This window comes from Marmota monax, unplaced genomic scaffold (genome assembly GCF_021218885.2).
Source record: "Marmota monax isolate L192 unplaced genomic scaffold, Marmota_monax_Labrador192_F-V1.1 WCK01_AAM20220418_F8-fsc00238, whole genome shotgun sequence".
NCBI lineage: Eukaryota > Metazoa > Chordata > Mammalia > Rodentia > Sciuridae > Marmota > Marmota monax.
Window position 1 is genome coordinate 88864 of NW_026693175.1, and position 23144 is coordinate 112007.

A 23144-nucleotide genomic window follows, 5' to 3' on the forward strand; every position below is an offset into this window, starting at 1 on the left:
TAGGAACAGGCAGCAGACAGACCTTTAAAACTAGAGGAAGACCAGGCCATGACCTGAGCAAGGGCCTTTGTTCTCTGAGTTCATTGAAAGAAAATGTACAAGCTTTTATTTCACAATGGCTCCCGGGCAAATAAGAAAGACCCCCTGTGACACAGTAATAAAATATTGACGATCAAAGAAAAATAAATATTGCACCGAGAAGACCTGTGGGGTGCTGGTGGCCCAGCACGTGTCAATGTGTGGTGGGATTTGCTCTAGGATAACAGTGACGACTAGGGAGTCTCCACACTGATGGCATCCTGTCTCCAAGTCTTCCAACAGTCCCTGGGGAAGTTTGTATCACCCTCTCTTTACAGATAAGGAAGCTAAGACTTAGAAACATGCCATGTCCAAGGTCCACACAATCAGTATGCCTTAAAACCAGGACCTGACAGGTGGCCTATTCAGAGTTGCCAAATCCCAGGGCAAAGCAGCAGTAAAGGTCAGGTAAGGAAAGCTTAGAAATCAGGATCTCCTGTGACCAATGAGGACACTCAAGAGCAGGGACTCTTGGCATGGCCTGGTCACTCCACCTCCCGGCAGACTGGAGACTCGAGGCCAGGGCACTTTCTACCTGTCCTGTTTTACCAGTTGCAATAGAAGCTAATGGAGACAGCTGGTGGAGCAACCCATAAACCTTGCAGAAATGGAGAGTCGGCCATGCCCCAGACAACCAGGAAGAGTGTTGGCCAAAAGTTCTTCTTCCACATCTCCTCACAGTGCCCAGGCTCTAACCATGCCCCACCCTGCACCCCAGCCCAGGTTGGTTATTACTGAGTTTCATGGTGACTGGCCTGAGAACACCAAAAAAAGTAATGCTACCTTGTTGAGGAGAGTCCCAGGACCAAGATAGCAATTGTCATGGCAACAGTCACACTGATTCAGTCAAGGAGAGGACCCTTTGGGGAACTGAAAACAGAACCCAGAGCACATCTGTTGCTTTCGCTCGCTCCCATCCTCCCCAGCATGCTGGGCAGTGCACCCCACACCCTTTCAGAAGCTCCTGAGGCCCTGTGCACCTGGGGCCCCTGCACCTGGCCACAGCCATGTCCAGCCCCAGAATGGAAAAAACACCAAGCCAACCTTGTTTGACACCACTCCACCCACACCCACCACCTCACCTCCAGGGCCAGGGCTTTCCTGCTGGACCAGCCCAGAACAGTCAGTGTTCTTGGAGAGGTCCGACCTGGGAACTAGACCCAGAGGCTGACGTGTGAAGAGATGCTTTCTGGGGCCACAGAGGTCCTGGAGGTACCCGAATAGCAAGGAATAGTTTGCTAAATAGTTTCTCCATTTCAGGGATGAGAGACAGGGAAGGACAGGGATGAACTCCATCAACATTTCAGAATAGATTTCAGTGAACTTCTAGAGGGCATGACAGAAGTTCCCTCTTCTACCATGTCCCTTCGCATCTATGCATATATCCACCCACATGTCCTGGCACCCATCTGTCAGTCCTTACACAAGCTACAGGGCCATTTGTCTACCTTTCTACACCAGACAACCCTACAACTATAGGAAAAGCTTGTCTGTGTGCTTGTATGTGTGGACGCCCACCTTCATTCTTTCCATGGACATCTATGAGCATCTCCTATGTGTGGGGAGATGCTCTGAAGATACCCCAGTGGACAAGACAAGACTCTCAGACTCACAATGCTCCTGGCCTAGCGTGGAAACAAGGAGCCAGAAATTGCAACATGGAGCATTCTGGTGGGGGGAGAGGAGGTCTAGATGGCTCAGCACAGGAAGGGCACCTAACACACATACTAGAAGTCAGAGAAGGTGCATCCCATCATCCACCAGTGTGAATGGCCAGCCTGGGGAATCCTCGACACCCTGGGTGACCTCATAGGTAATCACAGCACTCCAGCCCTCTGATTAAGAAGATGGAATACTGAACTCTCACGTGGGAATCCATCATTGTAAATTTATTTACCTCCTCTTCATCTTTAGCTCTCTGTCTACTATAAGACAAGAGCAATGAAACCTCTACCTCAGCATCATCCTGACCCGTAATTGAAACATTGTGCAAAATCCACTCAGTATAGGCCATGGTGCAAACTTGGTCAGTGATCTTTTCATGTTCTCGATTGCTGACAGGTTCTCCAGGCCCATGGCTGAGCCCCGTGGATGTTCCCCCCTGCACTAATTCCATGTGGGTCCTTCCTAAGCTCATCCCAAAACATTTGTTTCTCCCACTATCCAATAATACCTTGCATTCTTTCTGTTCATCCCCAACTATCTAACATGCAAAAGTGAGAAAAAAATATCTTGTAAAGATGAAGAAACTGAGGCACCAGGTGGAGGCACTATTTGCTGATTCTGTACCTCCCCCCAGGCCTAAGGAACAGTTCAATCTGGGGCATTTCCTCCCACCCACCCTAGCTGAGGCCATGATGGATCTTATAAACTGTTGCAGGATTAGTATAAAAGATGTATTTTCCAAAAAAAAAAACAATATTTTATACAAACACACACACACACACACATTCTTCAGTCGCCAGCACGTAATCTCAAGTGGTCCAACAACCTAGCTGGTCAGGGAGCAAAGGGCCTGCAGAGAAGGGGGCTCTGGACTCAAGACATCTTAGACTCTCTCTGGGCCACATGCCACTTAGACCTGCCCTCTGCCCACCTGGTTCGTAGGCAGGTAAGTGGGGGTATTTTACCGAAGTTCTGTGATGGCTGCAATTTTTTTTTCTTTGCCCTTCACTCTGCAAAGACAAATAACAAGGGAAAAAAACTAACATCATGAGAAAATAAAAAAACACCTTGGGGAATCAGAACATATTCAACCCAGTCTCCAACAGCTTCTAAGGCCACATAAATACCTGAGTTCTTTCACCCTATGGATATTTATGAGCATATGGCCTGTGAGCCAGAGACAGGGAGGCGGGTGGGAAGGGTACACATGGATCGGGAGGACACGAAAATCCCCGGCCTCATGGAACTGCAGCAGGACACTCAAATGCTCACTTGCGACTTCCAGAGCCTAAGTCACCTAACAAAAGCTTAGACCTGCTCCTACGACCTGAGTAAAGTGGGAAGGATGCCCACCTAATGCCTCTCGGCTTCCCTGTGCTCCACAGACTCAGGGTCCACATGAGTTCCCGGGAGAGACTCTCTGTTACCCACCAAAGACAATAATCCAGACATAAGAAAATCCTGGATTCAGGATCACCCATCCAAACACATAGTCAACCCCCATTTACATTCTTCTAGATATTCTAATTTTTTTTTTTTTTTTGAACTGTGGATTGAACCCAGGGGTACTTTACCACTGAGCAACATTACCAGTCCCTAGCCCTTCTTATTATCATTTTGAGTCAGGGTTTTTTAATTCTTTTTTTAAAAAAAATAGAAAATATTCTGTGGGTGTGGGCATATATATTATACAGCCTTTTATGTAGCAAGTTGTTCATCTTTTAATTCCATAATGTGTACAATTAAATATTTGAAATGATTACAGGGGAATGATAATGAATAGAGCAAGGAAACCGGGTGTGTGGTGCACACCTGTAAGGCCAACTCTCCAAGAGGCTGAGGCAGGAGGATTAAAGTCCAAGACCAGGCAGGGTCACTTAGCAAGATTCTGTTTCTAAATAAAAATGGCTGGGTATGTAGCTCAGTAGCAGAGTAGCCCTGGGTGAATCCCCAGCACCACAACCAAGGGGGCGGAGGAGAGAGAGACAGACAGACAGACAGACAGACATGATGAGAGAAAGAAGAAAACAGAGATGGAAACACTGGGGAAGCAGGAGGAAAAGCAGAGAAACGGAGACAGTAAGCTCTGAAGACATTTCCAACCACAGGGCCCTGTCCAGTGTGGGTTTCTGGGAGTTTCTGTGCATTGAGCCAATCAGCTGCCTACCCCTCCCGGTGCCAGGGTTCCATTATTAGAGAGGGCAGTGGAGATTTGGAGCCTCCACTGACTACTACCAGAGCAGCCCACCTGGAGAGGGGAAGATTTCCTGGGACTGCAACATCAGTGACAAGAGCCACTCCAGCCAAAGGGCCAGAAGGCTTCCTGTGCCCTCAGATTAGCTTGTCTATGCTGCCCTCCCCCACCTCCGCCATCCTTGGAAGGCTGTAAAGGCTTACAGAAGCAGACAGAATCTCCTGTACTGATAATAAAATAAAAAAGAAATCAAAGTCCTTGAAACAGGAGAGGTGAGACAGGAGTGTGTGAGAAATGACATAATCCACCCCCATCTCCCTACCCCTCACACAGAGGCCGTCTCTCTTCCCCGCAATCAGCTCTATCTACCCTCACCCTGAGCTTGGTTTTCAAAAATGAATTGCCCAGAAATACAATAACCCCTAATTATTATGCAAGAAAGAACAGTGAGTGCCCTTCCTAAGGAAGATCTAATAAGCAGTAAGAACTGATCAGTGCCATCAACAAGTTTCTAAAATGTGTTTCCAATAAGTCTGTTTGATAGGATAGTTGCACACAACACTGTCACCATGTGGCAGGATTCTTGGCACCCTCTGAAATAATGACGTGCAAATGGCTTAACTGTGGTGCCAGCAAGGCCACCAACCTCTTAATTCATGAGCAACTCATCTGCGGGTGTGTCTGAACAACAAACTTGGTCTATTTCCACCTGACTTAAAAAAACATTCCCTCTCCCCAAAGAGATTGTAGGTGCATAGTAAAAACCCCTCTGACTACGCCCAGAGGTGGCCCCCTGACTCCTCACATCACTCTAGTCAAGTATTCGAGGCACGTTACCCCCCACATGTGTATTTTGGTTTATGTAAGATCAGAGTATCTCTGTGCTTATTTCCTATCAAAATATAAGCTCCTAAAATTGTCCATCACATAGAGACTGGCAGGGCTGCCCTTGGGAGCTGCAGGCCACGACAGCACCGAGGGTCAGGGCAGCAGCTTGAGACCTACAGGAAGTCTCTCCCTATTTCCACACTTCCTTTTATGATTCTCCTAGCACTGAGACCTGAACTAGAATTTTTGCACTTTGATTTATATAATTTTACAGATTCGACAGAACTTAGCACAGAGCACAGTGCCGTAGTCATATGAGCATTTGCTGGATAAATCAATGAGTGCATGTATAAAGGAATTGCTGATGGCTGATGTGTTTGTAGAAGTTACATGAGCTGTTTTTCTCCAAGTGTGGTTATGTTTGTTTGTTTTTTGGGTACAATGACTCACAGAGTGTGACACTACTTCCTCAGTTTACATGAAGAAGCAGGACCAGGGAGATGGAGGCTTACCCAAGTGGAGAAGTCACCTCTCAGATACCTGCCCTCTGAGTTCAAAGCTCTCTCTTCTGCAGTCACCCTCCTAGAACAAGGCCAGGGGACCTGATGGCCCAGGCCTCCAGGAAGAGTCCCTCCTGTCACCCACTCTTCACCTGAGCCTCCAGGGACTGCTGCCCTTGTAGAACAAGAATTTCTTGTGTTCCTTCTCAGCTAGAAATGTTCTCACTTCTGATGACCCCAGATGATCTAGATTAACTGCATGAACAACCTGTACCCAGGGTTGTAGCTATGCTCTCTGTATACACAATGGGCACTTACAGTGGTCGGCAGGGCCTGTCCACAGGTTGAACAGAGGTGAGAGGTCTTTGAGCTGGCCAGGAAAGAACTGCATCCTTCCCTGAGCAATTCTGAATTATTTCACAACTGGAAAAGACTGTGTGTGTGTGTGTGTGTGTGTGTGTGTGTCCAAATTTCTCAAACAACCTCATTTAGTTACAAGAAAAAAAACTGCTTTTGTGAATTTATTGCCTTCATTTATGATAAGAAAAAATACTAGATCTATAAACATTCCAGGATTTATGTAAAAAGTTGGTAAGTTTTTACTCTTGGGTTATGACTATTTTTGTACACGAGAAAGACTCTAAAGACAGAATCACTGGGAAGGGTGGTAGTTTGGACAAGAGCCCCAAGAGAGCAGGGCACAGTGAGGGAACACAGCACCTGGCCGTCACAACACCTGCTCTCCGAGTTCCTGAGAAAGAAACATCCTTGCCAAAAAGAAAAGCTTTCTTGGGGGTACCAACAAGCAAAAATTATTACAGAATGAACTGGGCACCAATGCCCCTCGGGGAGCCAACTAAAAGTAACAGAGGAATGGGGATTAGATTAGAATTGATAAAAAAAAATGGATAAGGTCAATTTATAAACTAGGAGGACAATGGTCAGAAGGACAAGACAACCCCCTCTAATAAACAGAGAGATGGGCCTTCGAGCAGCTGACAGACTTAACACAGTCCACAGCTGAGGTGGACACAAGACTGGAGGCCAGGCCTTAGGGCTCTGCCTGTCCTCTCTCTTTTCCATTCTCACACCTTGAGAAGTCAGCTCAGGGCCCAGACTCCCCTGTGGTGGCAGGAAGGACCAGAGTCTTCCTGTCTTATTAATTTCTGATTCAGGGGAAGTGATCTGATCATTAGACAGGCACAGACACCCAGATATTTTTTTCAGCTGTCTTCACAGGACAAGCCTGTGTGGGCCAAGGCAACGTGACTTGATTGAACTGACACTGGGACACACCAAGGGCCACACTTGCTGGTCTTCACACTCTTCCCCTTCGCAGGAACGCAGCTATGCAAGCTGTGGGGGCCCAGCCCTGGGTTTTCATTATACCTCCAGGGCAGTCACCCCATGAAATCAATGTGTTCCCCAAAGCCAAAAAAAAAGTTCATAAGGAGTTGTTTTGAAATTGAAGGCTCCACCTTCCAAAGGAAAAGATAAATCCTTCCTGAATTATCCATTTGCTAAGCTGGCAGTTGTATCCTGCTGTTCGTGAAGGGAGCTGCCTGGGTGTTAGGGGAATGGGGTGTTTTCTAAAGAAGTAGCAGGCCAGTCCCTAATACCAAGGCTTCTCCCTTCCTTTGGATTCAATATTAGTTGTGGGGAATTTGAGAAGGAAAATCCCCAGAAATTCACTTGAAGGAGACAAGATTTCATCCTGTGCAATGGATCTGTTATATTTTTTTAAAAACAAACAAACAAAAAAAATCCAACAATTTAAGATAGAGATCACCATGAATGCCAGAGAGGAAGCCCTGCACCAAAGAAGGATGGGGCCCTTGCCCAGGGCAGGGACAGTGTTCAATCTGAGTCATGATTCAGTGTGAAGTTATTCAAAATGTCCGGCCTATGTCAGCTATTAAAGGCAAAGGGATAATAAAAAGGGATGTTTTTGGAATTCATCCATAAATCCACAACCCTAACACATCGGTTGTTTTCTCACATTGTGTGTGTGTGTGTGTGTGTGTGAGAGAGAGAGAGAGAGAGAGAGAGAACAGAGCTCTGGGCCCAGTGCATGCTTGGCACACTCCACCTCTAGGCTATATCCCAGCCCTCACCCATTCTTTTCTAACATTTATCTGTGTGTCTTTATACATGGCCACTGGGTCAGTGGCACCATTGCTACGTCCTGTGGTCAATTTCTGTCACTTACAGGTATTTCACGGCACACCTTCTTCCTACTTGGCGATCACATTGATCATTTTGAATAACCCACGTCAGTGTCTTACCAGCAGTACACAACTTCCTTGCCTTTTCCCCTAGTGCTGAAAGCCACAGCCTGTGGTCTTGACTTCTTCAGATGAGCAGCCATACTGGCCCTCCACTACCCCTAAAAACAGGACCAGAGTCCAACCCTGGGAGACGTTACCTGCTCTGCTTGGGCACCTCGTGCCCAATATATCAGTTGGTCATTTCCTGAGTTACCTTGATCTCTAATTGAGCAATTGGTATTCATTTTGCTTCATCTAAAAAATTGCTAGTTTATTTGAGATCAGAGGCCCATCACAAACTTATTTTCCAGCTTTGAGGCCAATCACTAACTCATGTGTGTAAATAGAGAGGAACTCATGGTTGGACCCTAAGTGTCCTCAGTGCCTAGTACAGCTCCAAAAAGAAGAGCCCCCCTCACAATCTCCACCTAGCCAGTGGGGGACTGAGGAGGGCTTTTTATTTTTTAATGTTAAGTTTAATTTTTAATCATTATTTAATTAATTATTTTTTTATGTAGTGCTGAGGATTAAACCCAGTGCCTCACATGCTAGGCAAGTGCTCTACCACTGAGTTCAGCCCCAGCCCATGAGGAGGGTTTACATTGTACTTTGGAAGATGGAGGCTTTGTTTTCAGAACAGCACCACATCTTTTCTCTCATTTAATTCCCCAAGAACCCACAGAGAAGGAACAAGGGCTGCATCTTGAGACTCGCTCTCCCTCCTCATAAAGTAGGAATGATAACACCTTCTCCATGGGTTTCTAGAATTACTACATTTTAATAAATAACAATCCTGTAAAGTCCAATCACTAAGGATTTACAACTTTTGAGAGAAATCTTTCATTCTTAAGCATAAAGGAAGTGCAGTTATCATGGAAACAACCCTCCCAGAGTTTAATACAGCCATCTGCCATTTTCCATGATCCTTAGCACACACATCAGGTCTTGCTGAAGATGTGGAGAGTGTCGACCAGCTTGGGGAGGGTTGCTGGTGCAGAGCACCTGGGGTGTCAGGGTGGTGGGCTCCAGCCGTCAGGAATAACGATTTCTCCCTGATCCTGCTGGGATCACATTGCTGGGATTCACATTACTGGGATTCACATTGCTGGGTGGATTCCACAACCTGAGCTCTAATTGGAAACATAGAAATGGATCTCAAAGCCAGAAGTGACCTTCAAATCACCAAGGACATGCTCTGTAGCTTACAAATGGGGAAACTAGAGGGGTCAACTGAAAAATGAAATGTCCTGGAGAAGTCAGAAAATGCCCTGAGGTGGCAGATTTTCATCATCTCTCCAATCTGAATGCAAGGTGGAGGGGCAAGGGGGTTTCCACAGTGCCACATCACTCGGAAAAAGGCTGCTATTTTGAGGCCCCAGCCCTGCACCTGTTCTGTCCAGATGGGCTTGGCAAAAGAAGAAACGAAAACAGGCTTTTCTCACTACTGAGACAGCGAGAGGGTCCAGGTTGCAGGTTGCTTACGTGGCAGTAGCCCCAGGTGTCCGGCCTTTCTGCCTAGGATTCCAGATCCAGGTACCCCAGAACTCGTCTCGCACACCAAGGGCTGCCGTGCCCAGGCTCATCTGCAATCCTGCTGTGTGCTGACCAAGCAGGAGGAGCAGGAGGCCAGAGAAGGAGCAGCTAGCCCCAGGGCACAGGCAGGGGAATTAAAAGTCTGGGCTACCAGCTCAGCTTGTCCAGAGACAGGAAATGCTGATCTCTTGGAGCACATTCTGAAGGAAAGCAGAAAGTCGTTTCACCAAAGTTTCTTTCGGGTAATAACAAGCGTTCAATGGGAGTTCGAGGGCTTTGGGGCCAGCTGCCCTGTCTTACACCCAGCATGGCCACAACTGGGCTGACCAGCCTGGGGCAAGCAGCAGACACCAGCTTCACCTCAGGTTCTCCATTGTGATTTCTAAGATGAGGACAGAGCACACCCTTGAAGGGGAGCCTGGGGACAGTGACATAGGACTGCAGTGAGGGCAGCCTTAGGGCAAGGCAGCTGTTCTTGTTAATCAACCCCCACGTGAATGCTGCTGTACAATTTCCAAAGCTGACTAGATGCCTCCCCACCCTTCTTCACACTGGCATGTGGGCAGTAAGTCCTGTCATCAGGCTGCACTGCTGCCACCAAGGCCATTCTGTAGCTCCCTGCTCCTTCCAAGAACCTGCCACTCAAATCTGAAGGATTTGGGAAACTTGAGTCTAAATCATGACGCCAGATTTCCTTGCTCTATCCAAACCTTAAAATCTCTTGTGCAATTATCAAAACCCACAAACCCTTGCCAGGCACAGTGGCACACACCTATAATAATCCCAGTGACTTGGGAGGATGAGGCAGAAAGATTGTGAGTTCAAGATCAACCTCACCAACTTAGCAAGGCCCTAAGCTACTCCCTGAGACCCTATCTCTTAAGTAAAATATAAAAAGGGACTGGGGGTGTGGTTCAGTGGTTAAGTACCCCGGGTTCAATTCCTGGTTCAAAAAAAAAAAAAATACAAACATTACTACTACATCTTCAGCAGATGAAATTTAAAAACTCACTTAAATTGCCAAATTTTGGTAACTAACCTCAGAAAATTCCATGTTAGCTTCTTTACCTAAGGAATGTTATTATAGTTAAAAGAAATTAAATAGAGATCATAACCAAAGTGAAATAATCCAGTAATCTGGCTTCCTTTCTTAAATGGTTTTCTTCTTTGAGAATTCAGAAATTGCTTCAGAAGTTAGCCAATCCCAAAAAAACAAATGCCAAATGTCTTCTCTGATGTAAGGGAGGTGACTCAAAATGGGGTAGGAAGGAAGAGCATGAGAAGAAAATTACCTCTAGATAGGGAAGAGAGGTGGGAGGGAAAGGGAGGGAGAATGAGAATTGCATGGAAGAGGGAAGGAGACCCTCTTCGTTATACAGAATTCAGGTATAAAGATGTGAGGGGAAAAAAAGAAGAAGTGTATCACATTAGATTGGGTAGAGAGAAGAGATGGGAAGGGAGGGTGGGGAAGGGGGGAATAGAATGACAGCAGAATAAAACAGACATTATTATTGCTGTGGGTATATATGTGACTGCATGACCAATGTGATTCTGCAACCAGTACACTCAGAAAAATGAGAAATTATATCCCATCTGATTCAAATGTATGATATGTCAAGATCATTGTACTGTCATGTGTAATTAATTAAAACAAATTTTAAAAAAGAAATTGCTTCAGAATCTGACAACAAAATCCCATAGGGGTAAAAAGTTGATGAATTAATACTATTTCACAAGATGCCTAAAAAACCTCATTTTACATATCCAGACTTCTGTGTGTTTAAGATTTTATAAACCATTAAGGGCTCCACTGACAGGTCCTGCGATCATGATTATTACTTGCCTGTCTCTGAACGAGGATGTATTTTTTAGTTGCTCTGCCCATTTTTAGAATAAGAGCAGACATCAGATGCCCACAGTGCAGTCATAAAGAGGACACTGGGTCCCTCCTCGGCTACCACTTGCTCACACTCTTGGGATTTACTGGACCTCAGCGTCCCTGTCTGCATCATGAGGCACTGAACTGGGTGATTGGGATGCTCCCTCCACATCTAAAATGCTATGACCTCTATGTGGCTCCTGAAGATTTTTAAAAGTTTTTTCTTTGAGCATAATATGCTTTCCATAATGTGGAAATAATCACCTTCACATAAAAAGAGGATTTGCAGTATTCCTTTATAGCAGATTTCTAAAGTCTCACCAGATTGAAAAAAAAAAATCAGTAAAAGCAGCACTTCCCTAAGGAAGATAACTGGCCAAAGAAAACTAAACTAAGAGAGTCAGGCAAGGGCCATCACAATGCTTGATCTATGAGCCCTCCCTGTGCCTGGCCGCCTCCAGGCACCTGCGGGAACTTGCTGCCTGAAGCATATGCTCACCTAAATGATGCCAGTTCTGAACATAGTCAGTCGAGGAAAGAGAGCAGGGTTGTTTAATAATTGGTTGGCTCTAGCAATTAGAGAAATGCATATTAAAACTAAACTGAGATTTCATCTCATTGCAGTCAGAATGGCAATTATCAAAGAATGCAAGTAACAATAAATGTTGGCAAGGATGTAGGGGAAAAGGCACACTCATATATTGCTGGTGGGACTGCAAATTATTGCAACCACCCTGGAAAGCAGTATGGAGATTCCTCAGGAAACCTGAATCGGAACCACCCAGTTATACAATTCCTTGTCTATACCCAAAGGATTTTAAATCAGCATACCACAGTGATGCAGCCACATGCCATATCAATATTTATAACAGCTCAATTAACAGTAGCTAAACTATAGAACCAATCTAGGTGCCCTTTAAAACAGATGAATGGATTTTTTTTTAAATGTGGTATATATGCACAATGGAATATCACTCAGCCATAAAGAGAATAGAGTCGTGGCATTTGCCAGTAAATGGATGAAATGGAGAGCATCATGTTAAGTGAAATAAGCCAGTCCCTAAAAACCAAAGGCTGAATGTTCTCTCTGATATGGGGATGCTAACACACAATAAGGGGTGGGGGAAGAACAAAAGTTCAGTGGATAAGACAGAAGGGAATGAAGGGAAGAGGGTGGGTGTGAACAGGAACAACAGTAGAATGAGTGGAACACCACTTTCCTCTGTTTGTATACGAACACATGAGCAGTGTAACACCACGTCATGTACAACCACAAGAATGAGGCTTTCTACTCCATGTATGTGTGATATGTCAAAATACCCTACTATTATGTACATCTAAAAAGAACAAAAAATAAACATTATTATCTAAAAAATAATAACAATGATCAATTGGAAGAAAACACAATAAATGTAGAGATCTCTAAGTGTCCTGGCTTGAGTGTCGACACTGCCAGAAATTGTCAAAGCAACTGTTCCAGTTTTGCCTTCTTTGTGACCTTAGATAGATATTTTAAAATAATCAAGAGCCTAAAATGGAAATCAAACTTGAAAGAACTACCCTGGAGTGAAAACAGATGTGGGCCCAGGTCTGGTCCTGTCCCTGTGTGAACACTGACCGAGTCACTTACCCAGTCTGTAATGTGTCTTGGCCTAAGCCTGGGGTGAAAACCTCTGCCCAATTCTGACACACTGAGCAGCAGCCCCCCAGGTGGTTCTCAGGAAAACTCTCTAAAATCTAAATGTGTGTGGCCTTCTAATCAGAGGCTCCCAGGGATGGTAGAATTCCTTCATAAAGGGGGCTGACAGCAGGGTGGAAGGAAACCATTTCCTCCATGTGTGTGTGGGTCCCACGTCTGCTCCCTGTACCAGCCCCTCGCTGGTTGCATGTCATCAGAGGAACAGGAACCCTTCCCTGAAGCTTCCCATATCTGGATAGACACCTGCAGTCACAGAAACAGAGAGTCATAGTTCCCACTTTACTATTCAAGATTGTTTGTGACAAAAAATCTACAGAACTGGGCTTTCAAATAGGAACTCACTCCACGCTTGAGGCCTGGACCTGAACTGGTTATTTTCGTGTTTCTCAGTGAGAGGTTATCTATAGAATTCAGTACCTGAGGCTCAGGCGTTCACAGTAAACACAAACACAGGTGCATGTGTGTTTACTCCTCCTTTACCCTCAGGTGGTGTTGTTTTTGCCTGGAGAGGAAAGGTACAGATATGTGAAAATAAACCGCAAAATAATCCTCACATGGTCGTAAAACAACTCTTGCGAGACATTGAACTGGTATTGTAAATCGGTATAATCTTTTTGAAAAGGAATTTGGTAACACATATCAAGAGCTACTAAAATTTTATTCCCTTTAACTCAAGAATTTCAAGAAATCTAAAACTCAAGCATTAGAGGGCTGAAGGGGTGGCTCAGTGGTAAAGCCCTTGCCTAGCCTGTTCCAGGCCCTGGGCTCAATTATCAGCACTGGGGGAAAAATCCTAAGTAACCAATAAGAGGAGAAATGGTGGAGGAAATACCGGAATGTCAACTCCAAGGACAAACTTGCAGCCATGTGAGAAGAAACTTCCAGAGTCTTTGCAACATGGAAAGCTATAAATTCATGAGGCATTTGTCAAGCATGGCGCCCTATGCTATACGATCAAAGCATGCTGAGAGTAAAGATTGTAAAGAGAACAAAGACAAAAATGTGAAGAATACTGCTGTATTCAAGTGGTGCATTTTTGAAAGATCATTGTTACAGAAATGTCATATCCAGGAACCAGTAAGGAGTTGGAACAACTCGACAACATTCACAGCAGCACCAAAACATCAACTTCTGTCTCATTTTCAGATTGAAATACAGGCCAGTCCCTCCCGTGCCAGGCCCTGGATGGGTCTCCCACAGCCTGGAGACCCTGCTCCGGTGCCCAAAGCAGAGCACGGTACTCAGCCAGACCAAATGAACAAATGGCACCCACCACTTCTGTTGGATGATCCAAAAGGTAAAATTCACTACTCAACAGAAAGGACATATCAGAATCACAATTGTCAAGTGAGAGTAGACCATAAATTTAGCCATTCTGGATTGAGAGCAGAAAATGTGCTACATTTAGACAACTGTCTAAAATAAATTACAAGGGTCCATCAGGGGACTGGTGCATGTTTGGTTAACTAAGTCACTTGTAATTCCTCACATCTGTCTAGCTCCATGCGCAAAAGTATTCAGAAAGGCAAAATGTGTTAAAGAAAAACATTAGAATCAAATATTTTACTGACTTGCTTATGAAAATTTCTCCATTTCAATTTTGGGAAGGAAATAAATACTTGCATTCCAAAAGTACAGAAGAGCAGTTACAATACGGAATTCTCTCTTCCATTCCATATCCCTCAGGCTCAAAACTTTTTAATACAGTATTTTAGCTCTGAAGTAGGACAGGGGTTTTAAAGTACAAACCAAAAACTTGACATGCTAGAAAGACATAACCAAAATTGAATCTTAGGGGTAGAAGTTGTTTAGTTCTCCCTGCAGATCAAAATAATTCTTGAACTACTTTTTTGCTTGTTTAATAGCTTTATTATTTATTTATATGTGGTGCTGAGCATCGAACCCAGTGCCTCACGCATGCAAGGCAGCACTTTACCACTGAGCCACAACCCTAGCCCGTCTTGAACTACTTGTAAAACCAAGACTTTTAGAATTTAGAATTAGGTTCTAAAATTATTCTTACTTATGAGATTATATTATAAATGTGATGACTATTTGAATTACAGAAAATTATTCAGAAAAATATGTCTAGGAACATAATCTTGTCTGGATTATTACTACCTGCCACTATTCATATTTGGATATTAAGTCAAGGTTAGAAATGATCAGTGGGGCTCCTATGAAAAAGGGGACAGAAAATATTTTGCCCATGAATGGAATGTTTCATACATGCAATTAAAAACAATCTACAAGATTACTTAGGAAAAGAAGGGTTTCTCTTTTCTTTTCAAAACTTTTAAACACCAGAGGCTCAGGAGGCTGAGACAGGAAGATTGCGAGTTCAAAGCCAGCCTTAGCAACTTAGTGAGGCCTTAAGCAACTTAGAGAGACTCTGTCTCTCAATGAAATATAAGAAGGGCTTAGTGGCTTAGTGGTTTAGTGCCCCTGGGTTCAATCCCCAGTACCAAAAAACAAAACAAACGTTTTAAACATTAATTTAAACTTGAAATTCACATAAATAATACAGCATTCTATTTTAGGAATAAGAATGCAGTATGATGAATTTTATTGTATACTAAATCATATCTCAATAAATATAAGACTGAATTAATGGAAACCCAAGAAAATTGTTGTTGAGAAAAAAGGAGCTGAACTTTGGTATCAGCCTGGAGAACACAACTCTCAGCTCTGCCAGGTACCTTAAGCATTTCCAAGATCATCATTAAGCCTCTTCAGTCTGGGATAACACTTATTTAAAACCAACCACCTAAAATACTTGACTTTGATGAGACCATGCTGGTTTTTCACAATCAAAATTGCATTCATGGCCCTTGTTACCCTTCAAAATTATATTTTTAGATACCAACTGAGTTGTAAAAATTATATTTCTGCTTTCACAATCCATTTACATTTCACCAATGCAAGCTTTTTCTTTAGGTAGTTTTCATTCATCTTGCAAAACAGAAAAGCATAAAGTAGTATAGCATTCTATGCTTACGAAGGGGGAGTCACATGAATAAAAGGAGTGTCTAAGTTGGGGAGTGAGGGGAAGGAAGAGTGCCAAGCATAAAGAATCACATGAAATGGTTCTTCATGTCCTGGACCTCTTAAGGGTCTTCAGCAATTCGCCACCACATGCACACAGAACACACAAGAGGCACACAGCTTGGGTGGAACCGCAGGACACAGGTCCTCCCCGGTTTCTGCACGGGTGGCATATTGGTGGTGCTCACTGTGGGTGAGTGGCAGCCCAGGGCAGCTCCCCATGGGACAGCAGCTGCCTTCAAGATCTGAGCTTGGTGCATTCTTCCATGTCCACTATTTGTAGTTCGACCCATTCTCCCCCAGGAAAGTTCCCTTGCTCCCTAGAATAACTTCCTCTGACCTCTGAGGACAGGTATGTAAAACCACCTGCCTGAGAAGGCCACAGAGGAGCTTCAGACAGGTGAACTGCAGCCCAGAACACTCCGTCACAGGTGCCTGTGCACCAGAGAGCAAAGATAAGGGCCAGGCAGCCCGCCGAGATGCCAAGCTCTCAAGACAACACATCTTCACAGCACAGAAATGTCCTCTGGCTGCTTCACAAACACAGCTCTCACCAAGCCTGGAGCTCAGCAAGCCCCCAGTCTGGCCTCAAGGCAGTCACTTGGGTGAAACAGCAGACACTTAAAACCACATAGCCTGGCACACAGCAATCTGAGGCTCTTCTGGGGAAAGCCATAGTGGGTGCATTTGCTGCCCTATGTCACCTATGGCTGAGGGCCCCAAGCAGTGCCACTGGCAACTCCATGCAAGTTCCTTGAGGCCGTGTACAATCAGCTCAGTGAGATTCAGGGACAATGGACACGTGAACACATGTGTGCCACACACCCCAAAGGGGCATCGACGGCCCCTGGAGTTCTAGTGTCAAGACTGGCTTTCTCATGGACCATGGCAATAGCTTCCAAAAATGGAACGAAGCATCAGCTGAGATGGAGATGGACAGATCTCTTGGGGGAGGGGCTGGCCAGCAGGGTGACATCTCCCTGAAGCTCCTGTTCTGCCTTGGCCACAGCCTCCTGCAACCCATGGGAGAGGCCTGACTGTGTGGGGCTGGAGCGCCCCCTGCTGAGCATGAGGGAGGACACCCCAGCACTGAGGTTTTCCTTTCCCAGAAGAGCACCTCACAACTGGTGTATAGGCCGCCTGACGGGGGACCCTGCCCCCGGCAGGCTGGAGGAGAGGCCAGACTCCCATCCATCACTTTTAAAATATGTCACCTTTAAAATGCTATCTGTTGTCTCCACCACAGGCACATGCCATTTTCCATTTTAATAATATTATTGAATCTTAGGGATTATAGGAAAATAAGAGCCTCCTCAAAATAAAACCAAGAAGACAGAGGCGGTGAAGGCAGAATCAGACACGCAGTCAACATAGACCAGTAAACAGGTCAGGTGGGATCCAGGAGGCCAATTCCCTGAGGGACTGAAATGCTACTGCCTTCAAAGCCCTTCCTCCACCCTTAACAGATGAACTGCCCCTGCTCCAACCTGTTGCTAAGGTAACCTGTCCCAGCAATGGTCCCTCCCTAAAGGGAGTTATAAAGTTGCTAATTGAAGTGTTGGGGCAGCTCCATTTGGCCCTCCTTCTTCTCACCATCTGGCCACCCCTCCTGAGCATCTCCTGGGCCTAATCACCTAGCAGGAGGGAGAGAGGTAAGGGAAGAGGGCAGGAGAACAAAGGAAGCCTAAGACATATAAAAACGGCAGAACACCTCGCTTCTGGGGATACCAGGATCCATCTGTGGCCCCTCCTCTCTCCCGGGAGAAGACTATGACCCCTTTTTAAATAAACCCCTCTTTCTATGCTTGCCTGGGCGCGCTTCTCTGTGTCACCCTTGACCATGTGAGGAAGCAGGACTCGTCAGTAACGGGGTATCAAGAGGACAACTTTCACAGCACTTAACATGCATTGTTTCACATATCCAGGTCCCGCTGTGCAGCAGTCACCGTCCACCCACTTTGTTTCATTTCCTGTCCCAGGATCCACTGGCTTGCACCTAGATGTGGCCAAGTGGAGGCACTGGCAAGACTGGAGAGTGGAATGAAGGCAGGAGCTGGGATATTAAACCCCCTCTGCCTTGGGAAGGAATTCCCCAATGCAGCCACTGGGCACCCAGTTTCTCCAGCCCTCGGGGAGGGCCAGGGCCTCCCGTGGCCACTCAAACTAACAAGTGTTCTCTGCTGTCATCACCTGTGAAGAGGTTCTCAAGGTAAATTGCCTTGTAGAAATGCCTAGAGTGGTTCATTTTTCTGATGGGGTCATGACTGATCCCTGCCATGTATATAGTTTTTGGTTAATTTAGAACTAATAATCTATCATTTTAATCTAATAATTTATAACTAATTTATAATTAACTTATAATAATCTATCATTATTATAACTAATAATCTATCATTTAGTCTAGACAGGTTGTCCTGTCTCCTTAGTTCTTTACAAACCTTTATTAGTGGCTGCATAAATCACACCTTGATTGACTCATACCATTCCAGTTTCCAGTTGTTGCTGAACTGTAACTGTGGCATGAATGCCTTTGTGCAAATATTTCTATCCACACTTCTAAGTATACGCACCAGCTGGCATCCCAGAAGTGGCAGTAAAGGAATGACCCACTTTAAGATTCTTGGTACATACTGCCAAAAAATCTCCAGAAGGCAGGCCAGACCTGTTTATGATCCCACCAGCAGTCTCAGACAGCTTGTCTCTGCAGCTCTGATTAGTCTGTTTATGTAATAGTTAAAAAAAGAAGTGTATGTGGGTGGGGGTCCCAGTTGTTGCTGTTCAACGTAGGGGTGTTTTGCTTTTATTGTTGGTGGGTGGAATATTTCTCAGGTGTTCATTATCCACATGCACCTCCTCTTTGGCAAACTATGCAGTACAGTCCTTAGTGATTCTCTTACTGGCTGGGGTGTCAGGAAGGGTCCTGAGAGACAAACTTCAGAAGCTAGTGCTCATGAAGTCAAGCAGAAGGGTTTATTGAAAGGATATCGCGCACCTCCAAAGTAAGTGAGAAGGCTGGAAAACTGGGTTCAGGAAATAGGCAGAGTCACAGAACCGGCAAGCTGGAAATGCAGCCCACATCCCAGATCCCACAGTCTGAGCCAGATGCCACCACTGCCATTGCTAGCCTGATGCTGTCCTGGCATCGCTACACCTGCTGCTGCATTCTGGATGCCACCAGCAAATGAGCAAGAAGAGACCCCTGCCTCCTACTCCCTGTGACAACCTACAGGCTGCAGTAATTCCTTCCCTCGCTGGGAAGTGGAGTCTCCCCGCCCCCCCCCCCCCCCCCCCCCGGGGCCAGCGTGGGAGAGGCACTGCAGCCTTGAGGAGCTTGCTGCTTCTGCAGGACACTCCCACCGTGGCCTGGAGGCGTGTCCCCCGAAAGGCCCATGCTGAAGGCTCTGTCCAGCCTGGAGCCTCTCTGGAACTGGGGGAGCCTTTAGGAGGTGGGCCTGAGGGAGGAAGCCAGGTAACCAGGGCCAGCCCTGGATGGGGAGATTGGCCCTGCCCCTCCCTGTGAGGTGAGCTGCTTCCCCAGCAGGTGCTTCTGCCAAGATGTCCTGCCCTGCCACAGGCCCAAAGGTAACCATGGACTAAAACCTCTGAAGCCTTGAGCCCAGATAAACCTCTCCTTCCTCCCTGTTGATGATCTCGGGTATGTTGTCACTGTGAGGGAAAGCTGACCAGCACAGTTCCTCAGAGTCCCAAAAGGCTACATTATTGACCTTCAGGTCCTCAGCAGTTCCACTCCCACTGCTAGCACTGGGTAAGTATCAGGGCTACTGAGTCATCTTTGTGACTCTCTTGGATGACCCATGGAACATGGGAGGCCCAGAAAGCCCCAGACATTGCAGCCTCGGTCACACCAAGGAAGATGAGCCATGCCCAATCCCTGTTCAACCTGCAGGATTAGGAGCAAATGAAAGGAGCTGGTGTTCAAAGCCAGAGTTTTGAGGTGGCTTGTTATCCACCAGGTGATGCCCTGGGCAGCAACAGCCAACTGAACAGGCTAGGTCTGTGCCCTGACTGCCAGCAAGGAGTGAGGACAGACAGGTCACCTTCAACAGAGAGGCAGCGATGGCTCACAGGAAGTTCCCACAGCAGGGAATCCCCTGGATGGAAGTAAGGGGATAGGACGCAGGGGAGACCAGAAGAAGAAAAAAAAAAAAAAAAAACCCCATTGAACTCAGAACCAGTCCTTGTCTTGTCTGTATTAAATTACATGCCTTTTATATATAGATAGTTCTCCGCAAATATTGGCAATGTGTCTCCTGCCCAAGGATTACACTCTGACTTCCACTCCTTGCCTGTGTCTGGGGGACTTCCTACAAAGCGCTCACTTTGATGGAAACAGTCCTATTCTCTCAACTTCTCCCAGGCCCCGTCAGCCACCACGCTCCTCGGGGCTACCTGCACCCTCCACGTCCTCACTAACCTGTCACTCTGCTATTCCCCTTCCCACTCCACCACTGCCTTCGTGCCTTGTGTGCCTACAGGGAAGAAAATACATTTCAGTGGTATAGAAAAACAATGTACTATTTAAACCAAAAGAAAGCAAAGGAGGAACACAGGAATAACAAGACAAAACAATGAAAATGTGGTCAGGCCAAGACTTGTAGCGGATGTCCACAGCAGCACAGCTCCTAAGAGCCTCAGGAAAGAGGCAGAAGGGGCCATCTAGACAGAGGATGGAAACTCATGGTTGCTTCTGGCTGGGGCTGGGGACACTGACTGATGATGGCCCAGGGACTCTAGAGTGACGAAGGTTCTAGAATCAACTGTGGTGATGCTGTGAATAGACTGAAACCACGGAATTATACTCCAAATAGGTGAAAGGTATAGCATGCGGACTCTATCTCAACAAAGCTGTAAACATTTTAACTAAAAATTTTTAGAGATTCAGCTAAACTCTAAGAGGCTTTCTCTGACATCTCTGGGCACTGCACGCACACGTGCACACACACAGCCCCGCATAACTCCGGATGACACTTCACAGGGTTGTGTAAAATGACTAACAATTTCTCTCTCAGCAGCTCCAAGAACAAAGTTGGCAAGACATTTTAATCAACTGTTCTGCATATACCAAAGCAGACAGCAGTGGACTCCACAGCCTGTGGCTCAGCGCATGGTGCACCTGCCAGGCCCACCCCCAGGACATTCATCAGTCAGTCACTCTGTACATCCCCATGCCCGTCATCCAAGGTCCACAGAGTTCAGGATGGGCAGTCTAAGGTGATATTTAACATTCATGAAAGGCTTTACAAGCAGTAACATTCTAAGCTCTTGGCACAATATAGCTCATTTAATCTGCCAAACCACCCTAAAATCATGCCCATTTTTACAGTGAGAAAAACCAAGATTTCAAGGTAAATATAATTGGTACAAAAGCTAGGAAGTATAAGATAGGATTTCCATCTCAGGTTGCAATCTCCGTCATACTCACTACCCACCTTAGGAAAACAGTATCTCACACCTACCTAAAAATAACCTAACAGAAGCTAAAGCAATGGCATCCTCCTTCTGCAGCTGGGTTGCTGATAAGGTCAAGATCATCTACTTCAGGCTCAATCTCAGTCCTAACCAGGCAGCTCTCCATGTGATCAGCTCTGGTGCTCAGAAATGGAAGACCAGAGGAGCTTTAGAAGAGCTAGCCAGGCGATGCCAGCATCCCCTACATTTGACACTTGTGTTCTCCAGCACTATGGCCACTCACGTGAGGACACTGAGCACTTGGGATGTGGCTGATCCAAAATGAGATGTGACGTGAAATAGACTGTTGTGAGACCTAGTGAGAATTCTCACCTAGTGAAAATTCACCAAGACAGAGAAGCAGCGAAGAAAGAGAATTGGAGGAAGATATGCCATGAAGGTGCAGTGGGACAAAGATGTCTGCCATGGACTTGGGACCTGGGCTGACATTTGCTTCCAAGTTCACTATTCACCTTTGGAGGCTTTCTGTTAGGAATGGCTTTTGCTGAGTGAGAGATGATCGACAGGTTCCTGCGTCTTGCTCGTGATGACCAGGGCGCATGCACCGAATGTTCATTCCCAGGTTTTCATCAGATGCATGAGATGCAGGCAATACTATGAGGTCTTACGTAGGGGGTTTTCCCTTAGTGGTACCTACAGGGAAAACTTGGGAGCCTCTGCACATGCTCCTCAGGATGGTCAGGCAATCTTCTTAGGAAACAGGATCTTGTGATTTAAGGAAACTGGCCCATGTTTTAAATGCCAGCAAGCATTGTGTAAGATGCACAAGGAAATGGGGTGAGAGTCAGAGCAAGGGCCCTGATCTAACCTGCCTTACACTTGATACAAAAAAATATAAAACACTGACTGTTAAAATAGTCATATTTTAGATATTTTGGATTAAATAAAACTTTCAGAGGTTAATTTCACCAGTTTCTTTTCAGTGTGGTGACTAGAAAATTTAAAATCACATTCCTATTGAACAGTGCTACATGAGTGTTCCTCAAGGACTCACAGAGAACAGGAGGCAGTCTGCGGCACAACGGGACAGGGGCCACACCAGCTAAGCTCAGGGGTCAGTGCTCCAGGACCTTCAGGACTCATCAGTGACCAAGGACTGTCTCACCCTCCAGTAAGACCAGCTTCTAAAGTAAAATGTAAATGGATTTCCTGTCCTATGTGAACTCTAGTGTGGGTTCCTTGAATGTGGACATCCGTTTAAGATGTAGACCTCTCTGAACCAGATATAGTGGTGCACACCTATAATCCCAGTGACTCAGGAGGCGACTCAGGCGGGAGGATCACAAGTTCAGGATCTTGCAACATAGCAAGACCCTCTATAAAAAAAAAAAAAAAAAGCTGGGGATGCACCTCAGTGATAAAGTGTCCCTGGCTCCGATCCCCAGCTCCACGGAAGAAAAGTGGGAAGGGTAGAGGAGGGGTAGAAAGAAAACAGGAGACGTAGCTCCTTCTGTCATCAGGGGACACGCACAGATCTTATTGCCCTGTGTTGAACCTGGCAAGAGATGCCACCACGCAGTCCAGAGACAGTGGCTGCCTCCCCCATAGCTGGGGGCTCAACACTGAACTGACTTCATTCATCGGCCTGCTTAACAAGGCCACTGAACCCTGAAGTGCCTCTGGCTTCTGACTCCACTTTATGCTTCCACCTATGGTGCACATTAACCATCATGCCCCACTCCCTCTCGATGCACCACAGCACCACTGGGTATTTACCTGCAGAGGCCCTGGGACACACCTGGGTGCTGGGCTAGAGGAAGTGTTCTGCAGTGCAATCCAGCTACTAAAACAGCACAGGACTGGACCCTGTCAAACACCATCTGATCACAGCTGAGCACGGAGCGAAGGCTGACACAACTCAACCCTACATCAGTTGTGAGGAACGAGAGGCAGCGACCATTCAGGCATTTAAGGTTGCAAGGAAGTGTGCCCGTACCAATGCAATCTGAGGGCAAGAGCCACACTG

General features: G+C 46.0%; 1 protein-coding gene across 3 annotated transcripts in view; it reads right to left on the reverse strand.

The window, feature by feature from the left end:
- The window catches only part of Rpia (ribose 5-phosphate isomerase A), a 76858-nt gene that overhangs the window by 24928 nt on the left and 28786 nt on the right, over positions 1–23144 (reverse strand). The window lies entirely within an intron of this gene.